Raw genomic sequence first — 17942 nt, forward strand, 5'->3', positions numbered from 1 at the left:
GTTGAGCATGCAAAAAAATTTTGCGCCGCCTCACGGCGGCGCAAATTTTTTCAAAGTTGTGGTTAGGCATTTGGGGGCGTGGCTAACATCAAAATCACTAGGCACTCAATTCGCCGGAGCGTCACATATGTCCAAGCACTCCTGACTTTCAGGACATCTACCACCACAGTGTAGTATACAAAGAATGCAGTGTGTACACAAACAGTTCAGTCTTGGCCTGCACCTAACATTGGGCACAACACTCACCAAAAATTGGTATTGTCCCTACTAGAATCACAACATTTCACACACTCTGCTGCTCTCTCCTACCTGTTCTTCTCACTTTCTCCACCTGTGGCTGCTGGTTTCTTTAGTTGTGGCTTGTCTGGATCCTGGAATGTTGAAGGACCTATTTGGAAAAAAAAATGGCTACACTTAGAAAATTACAGCCAGCCCCGGCGTTAAATCAATAGCACCCACAATTAATAATTAGGCATTCCTCCAGCCCCAACATTAAAATAATAGTATTCACATTTAATAAATAAACCTATTCCCTTCCTGCAAACAGCAATACCTATTTCCCGCAACCATCACTGCCATTAAATAACTCATAGTCACATTTAATAAATAGACCTCATTCTCCCCAAACTCATCCCCACATTCAATAGCCCCCAAACCACCCCATCTTAAATTAAGTCCCCACTATTAAATTGCCTCCCCATCACCCTACAAACAAAATAGCACCCATTAATTTGCCACCATCTACCTCACACTCACTACATTGCAACAAGCCCCCTGTGCACATTACTGTGCCCCTTCATCACTACACTGTGCCCCCTTATGTTCACACTGCGCCCTCCATGCTGCTTCCCCTCCTTTTTATTCACTCTGTACATTTCTCCCACTTTTTTTTCATTCTGTACATCTCTCCCCACTTTTTTTTTCATTCTGTACATCTTTCCCCACTTTTTTTTTCATTCTGTACATCTTTCCCCACTTTTTTTTTCATTCTGTACATCTTTCCCCACTTTTTTTTTCATTCTGTACATCTTTCCCCACTTTTTTTTTCATTCTGTACATCTTTCCCCACTTTTTTTTTCATTCTGTACATCTTTCCCCACTTTTTTTTTCATTCTGTACATCTCTCCCCCTTCTTTGTCACACTCTCCCTTTCTACTTTCCTTCCCTTGACTCTCTGTTCTTTACTTACTTGTTAGTTTCTTTCTTTTCTTCTGTGTTCTCTTCTTTCTTCTTGCTTGGTCCCCTCTGCGACGTTCCTCACTGACTGTCGGGCGTGACTTGATGACGTCACGCCCGACAGTCAGTGTGAAACGAGCAGAGAGGAGGGAGGGCGGCGCGATCAGGTGAATATGTAAATTTATTTTTTTTTTAACTATCTAGCTCCCCCCACCAACGGACGGGTCGGACACCCCAAGCCCCCCCCCCCCCCCCCCCTCCCCGGGAAAAAAAAAAAAAAAAAGAAGACAAAAATAAAAAAAAATTGCAATAAAGAAAAGTGTAAAAAATAAAATAAAATTCAGCGGTGGGGGCCCGGTCCGGGCCCCCTGGCATGGCCGGGCCCGGGTAAATAGTACCCGCTCCCCCCCCCTCTCGGCGGCCCTGCCCGTACTGGGCATGATTATTTCTGAAGGCGGCCCTGCCTACAGGTATCCCAATTCAGTAGCCATTAGTATTCATTGCTTGCACCCAAGACTTACTGGTCCACTAATCAGTAATTGTCTAGTGCTAGTGTCTTAAACTCTGTTGACCCTTGTTTCAATGGACTATGATTTTTCTAGTCTTGTGCTATGTCTCCTCTACTAGCATCCTTTATGGGTTTTTATGTGCCAATCCTTCTTGTCCCATCTCTAAGAATTGAAGTCATTTTTCCTGAAAAACACAAATGACCTACCAACTAGAACTGGGAGAGGAGGAAGGCTCCTAGACTAGGGTGGAAGAAGCTGGGAAGACCTGGTGGAGGAGATTTCCAACAGAAGATTAGTACCTAAAAATTGTTGATACTTTATAATGCTTCTGTTTTGTCTAACTACAGTATTATGTACCTTTTATGCTGTATAAATTCAAATGTATTAAAGATCAACTCGAAAATAAATAGAATTGTATTATTATTGTGTCCAGTGTTCATGCTGTGGTCATCATGATTGTTGGGTATGTTTTTCTAAGTCTTCACACATATAGATGGATTAACCCTGGAGCAGTGTCCCTGGAAATTCATTTCAAGTATTGTCAGGTATAAAGTTACAGTGGTGATCATTGGAGTGATTGATTACAGGTCCTATCTATCCCTGAAATAGTCTTCTGAAAAAATAAGATTCTAACTGCTGCTACCCAACAGTAGGTGGCACTTGAAAGCCTTTCTATTGGCTGAACAGAGCAAAGATGTTTGGATAATATTTTGATGGACAATATTGATACTCTGTGCATTTCATCATCATCATAACAATTTATTTATATAACGCCACTAATTCAGCAGCGCTGTACAGAGAACTCATTCACATCAGCATTTGTATTTTGTTAATTATGTAGAATGTTTATAAGTATATGGGTGAAAATCTGTTTTTGTTTGCATTTGGCAACATTGAGATTGGAAAATGTATTGAAAATAAATTCTAAACTTTGGAGAAAAGGTTAGAGTATCATACTTTTAACATAATCACATAAAAAGGGCTATATATCAAAGTCATCCTTGCATCTGTCCTGTTTGGGAGGATTCTCGCATGTTTGATTCCTCGTGGTCCAGGGCTCCCTTTGATGCGTGACCTAGCAGCAGCCCCTTGGGCTATTATAGTATAGGCACCCCCTTTTGCTAGAGTCAGTTCTTCTGAACACGGTCAGTCTATAGTGACCCATCTCGGCACAGGTCCCTGGATGACTTTGCTACCTCATATTGATATTCATCTAGAACAGTGGTTCCCAAATCCAGTCCTAAAACCCCCTAACATTTCAAGTTTTAAGAAGATCAATGCTTGTGCACAGGTGGTTAAATCAAAATGATTGAAACACTAATAAAATCACCTGTTTCCAAGCATAGCTATCATTAAACCCTGGACTACTGAGGGGGGAGGGGGCTTGAGGACCGGAGTTAGGAAACAATGATTTAGAGGCATATCCACAGTCTCATCTAGAAGGATCTCCACAGTTTCATTTAGAGGCATCGCCACACTGTCAGTGCTGGGCATGTTTTACCTCAAGTATGTCCTCCGTAAAGCAGTTAACTTTTATAAGAATTTATTAATGATTTCTTGTTGAGTAAAACAATTGGTGCCAGTAGATTGTGTCTTACAGAAACACATTGGCCTATAAACTTCTAGCAACTAAACTTCTTGGACACAGAGGGCCTGATTCATTAAGGAATGCCAATACGTGTTGTATTTTACATAAAATCCCTCTGCATGCCCAGAAACTAACCATATGCCAGCGAGCGCAGCAACGTCAAATTCATCTTCGAACGCAAAAGACCCTTACACCAGTCTACGGTTTCATGGGCAGAACGGGGAGGGGAATGGGAGTATTCAATGTACAGTAAGAGTGTGCCAAGCTCAAGCACATGCAGGAAAGTCCGAACCAAGCTTTGGGCATTACAAAAGTATGTGTTTTTCTGTTGTATCACTTGCACCAGCTATAGATCTAGTGTAAGTGCCAAGAGATAGTGGTGACGGTCCAATATGCAAGCTAAAAAATGTGTTAGTAATCAGGAGCATTGTATGTACAGTAGACATTTATAACATTCTACTAAATGTCTTTTATTAATTTTCCATTAATTGATTTTTTTTCTTTCTTTTTCTTTTGGAGCTTTATATTTCCCATATTTATTGGACGTATGTATTGACTGTTAGAGCAGAGCAGACCTAGACCCATATTCATCAACAGACGTATCTTTAGATCTGCTCCTTATTGAATACGGACGTGTGTATGCCCGATTTATGTGCATATGCTCGATGTACACGTTATTTAAAAAAAAACGCACAATGGACCTGATTCATTAAGGAAAGTAAAGCAAAAAAAATTAGTAACTTTGAACCTTTGCAAAACCATGTTACAATGCAAGGGGTGTGAATGAGTTTATTATTTTGCATATAAGAAAAATATTGGCTGTTTTTTCATGTAGGATGCAAATACTTGATAGCTTTATTTTTACACTGACATTAAAAGTTGATATAGGACATGTTCTACCCCAATTATAAATCTGTCCTCGCATTTTAAATTGACCTCTCCCTCCAATACAACCTGGTTTTGCCAAGGTTCAAAGTTACTCTATTATTTTGCTTTACTTTCCTTAATGAATCAGGCCCGATATGTTCATTTTGCATCCCCTAAAGAATCAGGCCCAGAATAATTTTAATAAATTTTAGTTTAAATGTTTATTAATCTATTTAGTGATCTGCAGACCAATCCCCTTCCTAACAATCTAGTACCTTAAATCCATATTGGTATTTTTGACAAAACATTTAGTAGAAGCCTGCAATACAACTCAAACTATTTATTTTGATCACCTACATCAGAGGTGTCTAAACTCAGTCTTCAAGCGCTACCAACAGATCATGTTTTCAGGATTTCTTTAATCATGCACAGGTGAGTTAATCTATTTTGGTGGGTCTTATTACCCCACCTGTATCTACAGACATGAATCCTGAAAACGTGACCTGTAGGTAGCTGTTGAGGACTGGGTTTGTGTACTGCTCTACATTGTGGACATTGACATATTTAATTGAATCTGTAAGGAAACGATTTTTGCATATGATTTCTCACCAGAACTCTGTTCTCCTCTTATTCACATCACTGATATGCAGCTTCTCATTTCACAATATACATATTTATTTATGTAAAGTATAGAAAACTTTAATACAGTTCCACGCAGTATTCGCTCCAGTAGAGATGCCTCATTTATGTCACTGTAGAGTTCTTCCTTTGAGATTAGCCTGCAGTGCCCTTAATACACAAAACACAAGCCTGTCCAATGGATTTAGATGAATACGGGATGACTGTCACATTTTAACTACAGCAAAGTTTTTCAGAGACTGTCATAAAATTTCTAGCTCCAAAATGTATTTAACTAAAGACATAAATTACACTAGGAATATATATATTTTCTTTTTCAATCTTGTGTAAACATTAATGATTGTGCACACTTCCGTGCATGTAGCAATACACTAATTATTTGCTGTGCATATAGTATTTCTTACCTATTTCCAAATGTGAATAGCTGGGTAATTGCACTTATGTCCCTTTAAATGTGTGTACATGTTCTAGGTCATGTAACATATCTAACACAATAGTCCAAATGTTGAATGGACTGTTCCAAATCATGGACTTAAAAAGTGCCTGCCTATCAGACAGTGGGCATGGCTTCACCAATAATGTGGGTTTTGGACAGATCTTGGTAGCTTTTTGATATATTTGGTGTGTGATTTGTATAGATCATGGGTGCAGGGCGGTCTTAACAGCATTATAAGCCCCCAGGCAAAGCAGTGCACTGGGGCCTTACCTATACAACTAGTCACCCACTTATGTACATTTAGTATGTGTGCATTGTTTTTGTCAAGGTCAAGATCGCATGTACAGACAACAGCTGATACTGAGGTCCACCTAAACGTTTTAATAAAGAGGGTTGAAGGTTCTGAATAAATCTCCCGAAATAATATACTGAAAAGTTGGCAAGCCTATGGGGCCCCTATGCTCGTGGGGCAACTGCCCAGCGTGCCCATGTGTTAAGACGGGTCTGCATGGGTGGGATTTGTATCTTTTATTTTTGCTTTGGAAAGAGGTATGTCAGTGCACATAACTCTTCTTTATTGTACACAAAATAATTATTTGTCATTGTAACAATATACAATTAAACTACTGCTTTACATTTTTCAATGGACCAAAAATAAAAAAATAGTGTACAATATTGATAAGTCTAAAGAAAAAAACTAACCTTCAAGTAAAATAAAGATAATTTAGCAATTTACCACATTTACCAAATACTTGATAGCTTATTTGTACACTGAAATTTAAAGTTGATATTTTTGTGCTACATGAAAAAACAGTCAGGCCCGGTGCTCCCATTAGGCAAGGTTAGGCAGCTGTCTAGGGCGCCGGGCTCTGGAGGGCGCCTCTGAAATCGTGCACATCTATAAAGCTGTCCGGCGGCCATGGAAGTTAAACTCACCAACCGCCGCACAGCTTTATAGATGTGCACGATTTGATCCATGGCAGGGGGGGGGAGTTTGCATCTTCCCTCAGTGACTGTCGGGAGTGACGTCATCATCACGCCCCGACAGTCACTGAGGCGGCCGCCAGAGAGGAGAAGAGCATGGAGAAAACTCCATGGTAAGTAGAGACAGAGACAGACAGAGACAGAGAGAGAGAGAGAGAGAAGAGAGAGATGCATGTGTTGCGCTGCGCTGCGGGGGGCATGTTCAAGCAGGGGGGGGACAGAGGACATGGTGCTGCAGGGGGTGGTGGGACAGAGGACATGGTGCTGCAGGGGGGGGGGGGCAGAAGACATGGTGCTGCAGGGGACGACGACAGAGGACATGGTGCTGCAGGGGGGGACAGAGGACACGGTGCTGCAGGGGGGGGGGGACAGAGGACATGGTTCTGCAGGGGGCGGACAGGACATGGTGCTGCAGGGGGGGGGGTGGAGGACATGGTGCTGCAGGGGGGGGGACAGAGGACATGGTGCTACAGGGGGGGGGGGCAGAGGACATGGTGCTGCAGAGGAGGGGGACAGAGGACATGGTGCTGCCAGGGGGGTAGAGAGGACATGGTCAAGCAGCAGGGGAGGGCAGTATGCTGCAGGGGGTGACATGGTCAAGCAGTGGGTGGGGGGGGCAGTGTGCTGCAGGGGGAGCAGTGTGATGGGTCTTTCTCACAAGTTTTTGTTCCCATATCTAATACTTGGATACTTCCCCTCTAGAAATCCTGTGATTGCTCCTGGAAAGCAGTGGAGTCTGGACAACGTTCTCTATGAAACATCACGGCAGCCAGACCGCTGTAGGATGTAAGGCTTATCTTTTTTTTTCTTTTTACCAAAAGTGAAGTGTGTGAGGGTCTGGGAAGTGGGTATTTGGCGTGTCTTGGGGTGTGTGTGGGAGGGGGCGGTATTTTGAAATTTTGCTTAGGGCGCTGAGAACCCTAGCACCGGCCCTGAAAACAGTCAGTATTTATATATATATATATATATATATATATATATATATAATTAGGGAAGCACGGTGGCTTAGTGGCTAGCACTTCTGCCTTACAGCACTGGGGCCATGAGTTCAATTCCCAACCATGGCCTTATCTGTGAGGAGTTTGTATGTTCTCCCCGTGTTTGCGTGGGTTTCCTCCGGGTGCTCCGGTGTCCTCCCACACTCCAAAAACATACTGGTAGGTTAATTGGCTGGTAACAAAATTTACCCTAGTGTCTCCTTCTGTGTCTGTGTGAGTGTGTGTCTGTCTGTCTCTGTTAGTGTGTGTGTGTGTGTGTGTTAGGGAATTGTACTGTAAGCCCCAATGGGGCAGGGACTGATGTGAGTGAGTTCTCTGTACAGCTGCGAAATTAGTGGCGCTATATAAATAAATGGTAATAATAATAATACTAAATAGCACCAAGCAAAAGCAACCTTGAGATGGTCTTCTTGCCCTTGCCCTTATGTAGAGGTCAGCCCTGTGTCCTCTACATAAACCCACCTTTTAAGGATGGGCCGCTACTCATTGGCCACTTACTTGCACTTACCCACCCAGCTAAAATTTGCCAGCCAGCCCTGACTATAGGCTCCTGTTGTATCGTTTTTCAACATCAAGTCATGCACATTCTGCTTATGGCTTCTGATTCACATTAAGTGTTTTTCACTGGCCAAGCTCATTTCTAAAATAAAGCACCGACAGGGGGCACTTCCATTGCTAGACACACTTTTAAAAGCATGGACCAGAAGAGTTTAAAGGATATTAGCACAACTTCCTTATTAAGGAGCAATTTTTATTGCTTATGTTTAAAACAGAAAAGTTTAAAAAATAATGCCCCGTAAATGAGATCACATTTCGTCACTATCGACGCTGTTGCATTGGTTTTTATTTTATCTTATATTTTGTTTTCTCTTGGAGAGGAACTAGCATTGCAGTTCCGTCTCATGCTAATAAATGTAAATATGCTGAGAGAGTAGTTTCTCTGCACGGCCTTACTTACATCTATATGTTTTATTGAACAGCTACAGAAAACTACCCTGAAAAAAATTCAACTTATAAATAAGATATATTTTTCTTTAAATTATTCAGCTGTTATGTGGATGACAGTGTCCAATTAAGGCGATAATCAACTAAATAATTATATTGGAAAGTTCATCTGACAGTCTCTGTGGGGTAAGCATGTTAGGCACTCAGCACATTGTTTTATGTTGGTTTATAAACTCCCCTTTAATGTTTACATGTTCTGCTCACGGATCCGTGTACAGGATAAAGTGATGGTCTTGGTCGTGTTTGAAGTGTGCAGGAGCTTTGCTTTGGTTTGTATCATGTTTTTTGTACATTCCTCTAGGCAAAAAGAGTTATATCAAAACATTGTCTATATTATCTGTTGTCAAACTAGGGGCAAAACAAGCAAAAATTGTTAGATGTCAGTGTAACGATATAAACGCAGTTAAGAGACGTGTATTGATATATATCATAGTTGCCTACTCTCCCGGAATGTCCGGGAGACTCCCGAATTTTGGGAGTTCTCCCGGACTCCCGAGAGAGCAGGGAAAAATCCCGGATCCAGCTGTCTCCGTTGTTGAAGATGGGTGGAGGCGGGGCTAAACGCAGCATCGTGGCCCCCCCGCCCCCTGCTGCGATTGGCCAGAATTGCATAGGATTGACAGGGGCGGAGCCTAATGGCACACCACACCACACACCCCTTTGACGAACCCCATCCCGGACAGCTGCCTTCAAAAAGTAGGTATGATATATATAGGACCATCATTCTAATATAAGCATTTGTAAGAGAAACCTCACATGCATGCATCACAAGTAGCAACAGGCACATCTGAATGCTCTTAGACCAAAGCATGCTGAAATAGGACAAAATAGCACATAATACTTTAGGTTCCATTCAAACATGCCTGTGTGTGATTCTATCAATCTGAGACTGTCAGGAAGTCCCACAGGTTCAGGCTTCTGCACTGCCTCAGAGATGCAAGCTAGATAAGCTCTGTCTTCATTAGCAGCTGCTTTTGAGAAAGCAACTTTGAGCACGAGGATTGGAGAGGATTTACGCATTGTCACATTTGACACAGTGGCACAATAGTGCATTTAAAGTAACTTAATTATGTTTCATCAGAAGATCAGGGGGTAAATGTATGAACCTCCGGATTCTTCATTTCCGGCGAGTTCAGCGTCTTCAGCACTTAAATTTAAAGCGGCGCTGCCTTGTAAAGGGAAGTTTCCCTTTACAAGGCAGCGCCGCTTTAAATTTAAGCACTGAAGATGCTGAATTCGCCGGAGATGAAGAATCCGGAGGTTCATACATTTACCCCCAGGTTTGTTTTATAGGCAGATTATGAAAATGCTTAATTTTGAAACAAATGTATGTGGACAGTAGAATACTGCCTGTGCAGAGCAAGAAAGCCAAGATGACTGGCAAATAGACATTGTGGGCCGGATTCATCAAGGAAGGCAAAACGAACATAATGGCATCAGGCAAACATCCATATTCATCAAGGAATAGTTGTAAAGATAATGTCTGTTCTTGAATACGGGTCTAGGTAAGCTCTGCCTCTAACAGACAATACACTGCAGGACACGTCCAATACATATGTGAAATATAAAGTTACTAAAACAAAAAAAAAAATTATTCAATGACTGTTAATAATATAGTCATTATTGACAAAACATAAAAAAAGTTTAAATAAAATATCTCAATAAAATGAATTTATTAGGATGTTATTACAATGTTATTAATGTCTGCTATGCATAAAATACATTTTTACAGTTGCTCCTGATTACAAACACATGTTCTAATAGGTACCTTCTGGGTAATACTGCCGGTGCACCCTGTCATGCACAAGAAAGTCTGCCAACTGATCCTGTTCTGTGTCATTTAGGTTGAGGACCTTCTAGAGAGTGGCAACATGCTTTCGAAGCTTTGTGGAAGAAATTTTTGGCCCCACACTCTCGGGCAAACAGTCGTATGCAAGCAGAGCCTCTAAAGTGTGACAAGGCAGCTGGTCTGGCGAACATGTAGACATTTGGCTATCCACTCCACATTTGGCACGCTTTTCTGTGAGAAGATCCATTGCAGCTTGCATAGCTGGTGTTAGCAGGATAGGGACTTTTCTGCCATGTTTTCCTTGGATTTCAACGCGAGTGAAGTGCCGGCAGAGCTTCCTCTCAACCTCGGAAAGCACTAGGGACACATCTTCGTGGACATCCGAAGTATCTTTGAGAACAAGGTAGGCAACAACATTTTTGAAACCTCCCCCTTCCCTTCTTCGATTGAACAAGATCACCTGTGCTAGGATGACTTTTGAAAGTAGCTCCCAGTGGTTAACCGTAGGCTCGGTGGATAGACCACTTCAGTAGGCTTGCTGCTTCTCAGGTACAAGTGCATCTTTTTCACATCTTCTGTGATAGATAAGAGCTGAGGCACGTTCCACTTGAACTCCTTAAGGGTTTTCAAGGCAGCCGATGAGATCAACTCGTTCCATCTCGCCTCATATATCTTCCTGAAATATTGTGTGTTTTCAACCGCAGCAGTGCAGCCCTCCATCATGGCTCGGCACTCCACAATGCTCGGTATCTTTTGCAGGCCGTGCCCGACCTTGAGTGCCAGCGAGGGTGTCTTTAATGTACCTGTCTCCTTGTCTTAGCCAGCTACCATCTTCACAGCGTCTACTACGTGCAGAAATTTCAATGGGGTGGTAAAGTCTTAAATCCTTTCCAAAGGGGTAGCTTTTCTGGCCTGTAGCTGTAGCCTGCCCATTTCTCTAAGCTTCTGATGGATGTACTTGTGCCTGCCAACATCTGATCCAACCCGGTCAGGGCCGGATTTACTGCTAGGCAACCTAGGCACCTGCCTAGGGCCTAGCGACTCTAAGGGGGCCCAGATGGGAGGGAAACAAGTGGAATTTTTTTTTTTTTTAAATGCGGCCCCTTCCCCAACTCGCGGCACCCGCCCCCCGGTGACTTGCGCGGGGAGGGGGGGTGCCCGGCAAATGAAACATGTTGGGACGCACACACAGTTACGTCACAGGAAGTAGTACTGTGGATTCCACTGTGGAACGCACACTGCTTGCCGCCTGCTGTATGATCGCTCACCAGGTTCTACTGTCATGCCCCCACCGCCGCACATTGTATCTTCTAAGAGATCCATCACAGACAGGACAAACTTCCATCCACTTTTACTCTGGGCCCGGATATCAAGTTAAGTAAGTTTAGTGATCTTAAGCTGACATTTTCCTTCTTCATCCAACATCATTTATTTTATTTCTGGCTTGTGAGGCTGCTATACTGACATCTGAGCCTTTTGGATTTCAATGAACTTTGTTTGGTCTGGACTTTTAGATTAGATCGAGTTCAACTGATCAGTTGTGTTTTAACACTGTATATTGTCACATTATATTTATTTATTTTATGGTTGATATACCGATGGTTATCACACATAATTTAATCTATGTTTGATTTTATACGTTCATCCACACAAGTGTGTTTGTGTTTATATATCCATTAAATGTTTGGTATCCATTTGTATTATATTGTTTCGATCTCATAATTTTTTTTGATAATTTTAAGCAAGATGTCATTATAGGCAATTGAGCACTTACTTCATTTTGTTCAGTATCTATGTGGGGAAGGGATTCCCTTTAAGTATAGCTGCTCTTGCCTATTGTAGAGTTGAGCGCAGCCCTATCATTCTTTTTTCCTTCTTAATTATGATTAATACCTAAGTTTAGTTAAAGATAAAGTACAATTTGTGTGAATTGAAAGGTAATCTGTGGTGGAAGTGGGGTTTATATGATAGTATGCCATACCGCTACTTCTCGTACTGCCTTCAATGTAGAATAATAAAATTCCATTTATTTGTTTACATTCCCATTACATTTTTCATACCGCCACTTCTAAACTTCCACTTCAACCACTGAGCTTAATATTTATCGTATGGAGTATACAATTAGTATAATTCAAAATTCTGCTAGGTCCTTTGACAAAATAGGGGGTCCATGGACATTATTCTTTAACTGCTGGGACCACAGTGTGATGCAGTGTAATGATAAAGGAGGGCACAGTGTGATGAGAGGGACAATAATGAGGGTCCGCAGTGTGATGCAGTGTAATGATAAAGGAGGGCACAGTGTGATGAGAGGGACAATAATGAGGGTCCGCAGTGTGATGCAGTGTAATGATAAAGGAGGGCACAGTGTGATGAGAGGGCCAATAATGAGGGGCCGCATGGTGATGCAGTGTAATGATAAAGGAGGGCACAGTGTGATGAGAGGGCCAATAATGAGGGGCCGCATGGTGATGCAGTGTAATGATAAAGGAGGGCACAGTGTGATGAGAGGGCCAATAATGAGGGGCCGCATGGTGATGCAGGAGGAGCGGCGTGATGTGCGGCGGCACATAGTTTACCTTTCTACTTAACTATAGGAGCATATGCTATGCTAAAAAAAATATAATGCTATGGATTGTTTCAGGGCAGCGGGGGGGCTGGGGGGGGGCGTGGGGGGGCTGGGGGGGCGTGGGGGGCCTGGGGGGGCGTGGGGGGGGGGGGCTGGGGGGGGGTGTGGGGGGCACAAACCAATATCTTGCCTAGGGCACCATGAGGTCTAAATCCGGCTCTGAACCCGGTAGAAGAGATGCTGCCCCATCTGCATGATGCATCGGTCATTTTTGACTGCACATAAGACTTCATCCTGGGTAATGTTACTCAAGAGCTTCGAAAAGCCACCACTGATGTCAGGTGGAACAGGCTGAGCAAAGGTACATAGTTACTGGACTCTATTCTTGCCAGGTGTGAGCTTGTTGCGCCTTTGGTTTAGCATACTTCTCTTCATATGTTGCCACAGGTATTTCCTTGCAAACAAGCCCTGGCAGGCTACACAGTGCATGAAGCCTTCGGCATCCATCTCTTTGTCTGGAAGTTTGCCCAGGATCAGAACGCCATGGCCTGTCCTCATTGCTCTGCATTGTGTGCAAAGTTGCCCCTATTATGAAGATGTGCCATTTGCATGCACCTTTCTTTCGAGTGCTTGAGGAATATCATGGCCCAGGCTACTTCAGTCTCATTGCGGTGAACATGCTCCATGTGCCGTGCAATTTTTAAGAGGGGCTTCTCACAGTACAGGCAGTGCTGCTTTTTGTTATACACCCTGGAGCCATCACTGTATCTGAATAGTGTTTGGACAGACACAGCGTCGTCTCTTCGACCTTCTGTGTTTAAAACACGGCTAGCAGAAGGTTGAGAATGGTCGTATATAGAACTCATCTCTGAGTACCTGCACTCTGCTGCGCTGGTGGGCAACAGGGCATCACTGCTGGTGTCTGAACCGCTTTCCTCTGAAGTGTCAGGGGCATACTCATCACCACTGCTCTCTGGGCTATAGTCAGAGCTACCAGTGGGCTTTGTCATGATTCACTGTCCGCGCTTTACCTTCAGCAGCAGATGTATGCAACTGTGTCTTTACCAGTTTGGTGCATAAAGCACTGGCAGGCTGCAGTCACTTCCTCTTCCTGCTATATATTTGGACGGTATACTGACCTCTGGTGGTGGGATGCACAGACACTCTCCCCTCCACATTGGATACACGCCCACTTTTGGTCCGACAAATGTGACTCATGGAGACATACCAGATTTTTATGCTGAGCATATCAGCAAGGTCCCCTGCATTGATTAGCCTTGGTAAGCTTCCTCAATTTTTGTCCCCACTACGACTCAGGTCCCCACAGTGTTGGTGTGTAAACAGGTCAATGTCCCCACCAGCATATGGATGCAAGTATACGCACACACATTCATGGGTCCATTTTTGCCAGCAGCTAACTAACTTACAAGTCTGTCTTTCGAGTGTGGGAGGAAACCGGAGCACCCGGAGGAAACCCATGCAAACACAGGGAGAACATACAAACTCCACACTGATAGAGCTCTGGTTGGAATCAAACCCTAGGGGTGTGAATCAGCAATGCTAACCACCATGCCACTGTGCTGCCCTATAGTTGCCAACTGTTCTTCAAAATTTTATTCATATTGGTATATTTTTTGCAATATGAAAGTATACTCTGATTCAGTTCAGCGTTTGCCAGACTTCTTTATAGCAATCTTAAAACATGTATTTGGCTGGTCTTTAACTTATCATATAATGCAATTGATATGTTAGTTATTTTATTGGTTTGGTTTATTAGTTTGGACAACTCTATGCTGGGTTGTATTTTTCTTTTCTCGCACCATTACATTAATCTACACACAACATTGCCCGAGATTGCTCAATATGTGGATTTCACTATAAGGCATGACAGAAAAATTAAAGTACTTGTATGTATGAAATGAGATGGAATTGATGACCAGTATCCTATAGAACTTATCAGTGTCATTTTATAAAAGTTGTGGTCCATGGATTGGATAATCTCTCCTCCTCTTCACTCGGATTCCTCCCCAATCTCATCTGAATACTGCTTCTGGTCACATTGTCATTAATCTTATTGATTGAGAGGCTTCCACTTCCTCCACCACCTTTACACTCCGCTGTCTTCCCTGTTCTCCTTCCGTTTCTCCTTCCTCTTACCACTTTTTAAAATAAAACTCATGAAAACCATGCATCTGATTCTAAGTTTTGTCCTTTTGTTCATCTTCTCCTGCACTGCAGCTGCAGCATCTGCTGTATCTTCACCCACACTGCCCTGAGTATCCACCTACAGTGCAGCTGCATCAGCGACAACTTAAGGTTTAGAGGTGAGAGGGGCCCTGTAGCTGCTGTACCTATGCTACAGCTATAGGTCAAACACTGCCTGCACCTGCTATCCAATCATCTCCTATCAGCACAGAGCATGCGTACTGACACCCAATTGAAGAGCAGAGCGGGGGCCACTGGAAGATGCACCAGCCTCCCGAGTCCCAACGTCCCCTTACTCTCATGATTTATTTATGCCATCAATGTGACTTAAACTAGCAATGCTTTAGGAGAAAAATGAAAAGTGTAAATTAGTGAAAAGGACAGTATGATAGTAGGCAAGACTATGAAGCAACTCTTATACTGCTGCCACCATGCACATTTCCAGCTGGACCCTCAATTGAAAGTACATCCCCATTTTCTAGGATCAGTATCCCAAACCGGAATATAGATGAGCACCTATGGATGGACAAATGGGTGCATTTGCACAAAAAAACACATAATGTATTGTTGCACCTTCTTAAATGTCCTTTAAAGTGTTTTAAATGCAAGTCACTGACAGTTATAATCAAAAGGGACATCGTCCTTCTTCTATTTATTAACTTAGAGGGTCAGCTATACAAGATTCTCTTGGGCATCACGGCTGTTTTATTGTCATTGTTATTCTTGTCACTCTCAAAACACTGTAGAACAGATTAGATTATACTTTTAAAATTTATACCTAACTCTCCTCTACTGTTATAACTACAAAAGGCACGGTAAGCACTCTTCATCTGAGAGTGAGCTGCATGCTCTCAGACTCTCTGTATACTGGGCTTATATTTTGTGGACATATGCACGTGGGCACACTTTGGGGCTCATTTAGAGGTGAACAGATTACTTTGGCACAAGATACACATTTACATACCGCGCCCAAAAAATGCGTATGCTTGTAACTGTATCAAGATTTTTGCATATCTGCAACTCCTTAAGCAAGTGTAGGCCCAATACAGTAAGCACATGTTCAAGCATGTCTTGCGGGTGTTGGTGCAAATATACACAATGATAACGATGACTATCAGTAGTACTATGTAGCTGATTGACCTCTCCAACAGATAGCATTGAAAACATGTGTCACATTTTCATTATTTTCTATCAAGTTCCAGCCTTCTATTCGCTTTACTTGATTGTGGGTCATTTCTGTTAGGAACTCCCAAGCCAGTACAGTGAAACTCGGGGACTACTCTGAAGGCCCGGTGTTCGCTGGAGCCCCTAGTGGTGGGGACAGACTGGGCTGCGGGCCGACCGAGGGTCGAGTAACGTATACTGACTTAAAGGAGTACCCAGGAGTGGAGTGATTGGCGGGCTGCAGTTAAGAAGGATCCTAGGTCAAAGAGTCACAAGCACAGATGCAGTATCCAGAGACAAGCGAAGGGACAGACACACAGGCAGAGAAGCAAAATCCGAAATCCAGGCAAGAAGGTCGAGGTCAGAAGAGAAGGGTCACAGGTCCAAGAACAAGCAGGGGTCAAAACACAGGTAGTCAAATCCAAGGTAGCAAGAACCAAACAGATAGCACAAGCAGGCAGCAGGACTGAGGACAGAACGCTATAACCGGCAGTGAGGCTGCAGAACTCACTGCTTTAAATGTACAGGTGAGCCAATCAGAGTCTAGCTTAAAGGAGTACCCAGGAGTGGAGTGATTGGCGGGCTGCAGTTAAGAAGGATCCTAGGTCAAAGGGTCACAAGCACAGATGCAGTATCCAGAGACAAGCGAAGGGACAGACACACAGGCAGAGAAGCAAAATCCGAAATCCAGGCAAGAAGGTCGAGGTCAGAAGAGAAGGGTCACAGGTCCAAGAACAAGCAGGGGTCAAAACACAGGTAGTCAAATCCAAGGTAGCAAGAACCAAACAGATAGCACAAGCAGGCAGCAGGACTGAGGACAGAACGCTATAACCGGCAGTGAGGCTGCAGAACTCACTGCTTTAAATGTACAGGTGAGCCAATCAGAGTCTAGCTCTGCAAATACTCCCAGGAGCTGACTGATGAATTAATTACAGCCGAATAGCCAGCAGGCTATTAGATCCCTCTGCGCACGCGCCTGGCTGTCCCCTGTTGCCGGGACGCGGCGCTACACTGCTGGGCGTCCGGCCGTTGCCTCAGCAACGGTCGGGAGTTAGAGGGAAGTGACGTCCCGGTCGTCATGGTGACGGCTGGGACGCTGGGGCAGGCAGGAAGCGAGCCGCGGCGGCTGTGAGTACCGCCACGGCTCGTGACAGTACCCCCCCTTGAGGAGGGGTTAAGGAACCCCGACATCCAGGCTTAGTGGGAAACTTCCTAAAAATTCTTAAATAAGTCTTCCAGCGTGCAGACGTCTCTGTGGTATCCAAGAACGCTCCTAAGGGCCATAACCCTTCCAATGTACGAGGAATTGAACTTGACCTTGAACCCTCCTTGAGTCAAGGATTTTTTCAATAGCATATTCGTGGTCTCCGTTCACCATCAGAGGCCTTGGCCTGTTAGAGAGAGACCGATAAAACTTGCTGGGAGCAACGACTTTCTTCAGAAGCGAACAATGAAAGGTCGCAGGAATTTTTAAGGAGGTTGGTAGTTTTAATCTAAATGCCACTGGATTAATTTTCCTCTCAATTGGAAACGGTCCAATGTATCGGGGCCCCAGCTTCCTACAAGGTTGCCGCAACATGATGTTCCGTGTGGATAACCAAACCTGATCCCCCACTTTCAATGAACAGGGTCTACGGTGACGGTCAGCGAAGATCTTGGATTTTCGGGAAGCTTGACCTAGTGAAGCGTGCACCTTTTTCCAGACAGACCTTAGCCTGGCCGTAAAAACAGGCGTTTCGAAATCCCCACAGGGAACAGTAGTAGAGAATGAGTTGGATTTTGGGTGAAACCCGAAGTTGCAGAAAAACGGGGATGTATGAATAGTGGAATGGCAAGAATTATTGTACGCAAATTCTGCCCAGGGCAAAAGAGAGGACCAATTATCGTGGAATTTAGACACATAGATGCGCAAAAACTGTTCCAGAGCTTGGTTCGTCCTCTCTGTCTATCCATTCTTCGACTGGGGATGATATGCTGAGGACAGACTGATAGAGATCCCGATGGAATTACAAA

This window comes from Mixophyes fleayi, chromosome 2 (genome assembly GCF_038048845.1).
Source record: "Mixophyes fleayi isolate aMixFle1 chromosome 2, aMixFle1.hap1, whole genome shotgun sequence".
Taxonomy (NCBI): domain Eukaryota; kingdom Metazoa; phylum Chordata; class Amphibia; order Anura; family Limnodynastidae; genus Mixophyes; species Mixophyes fleayi.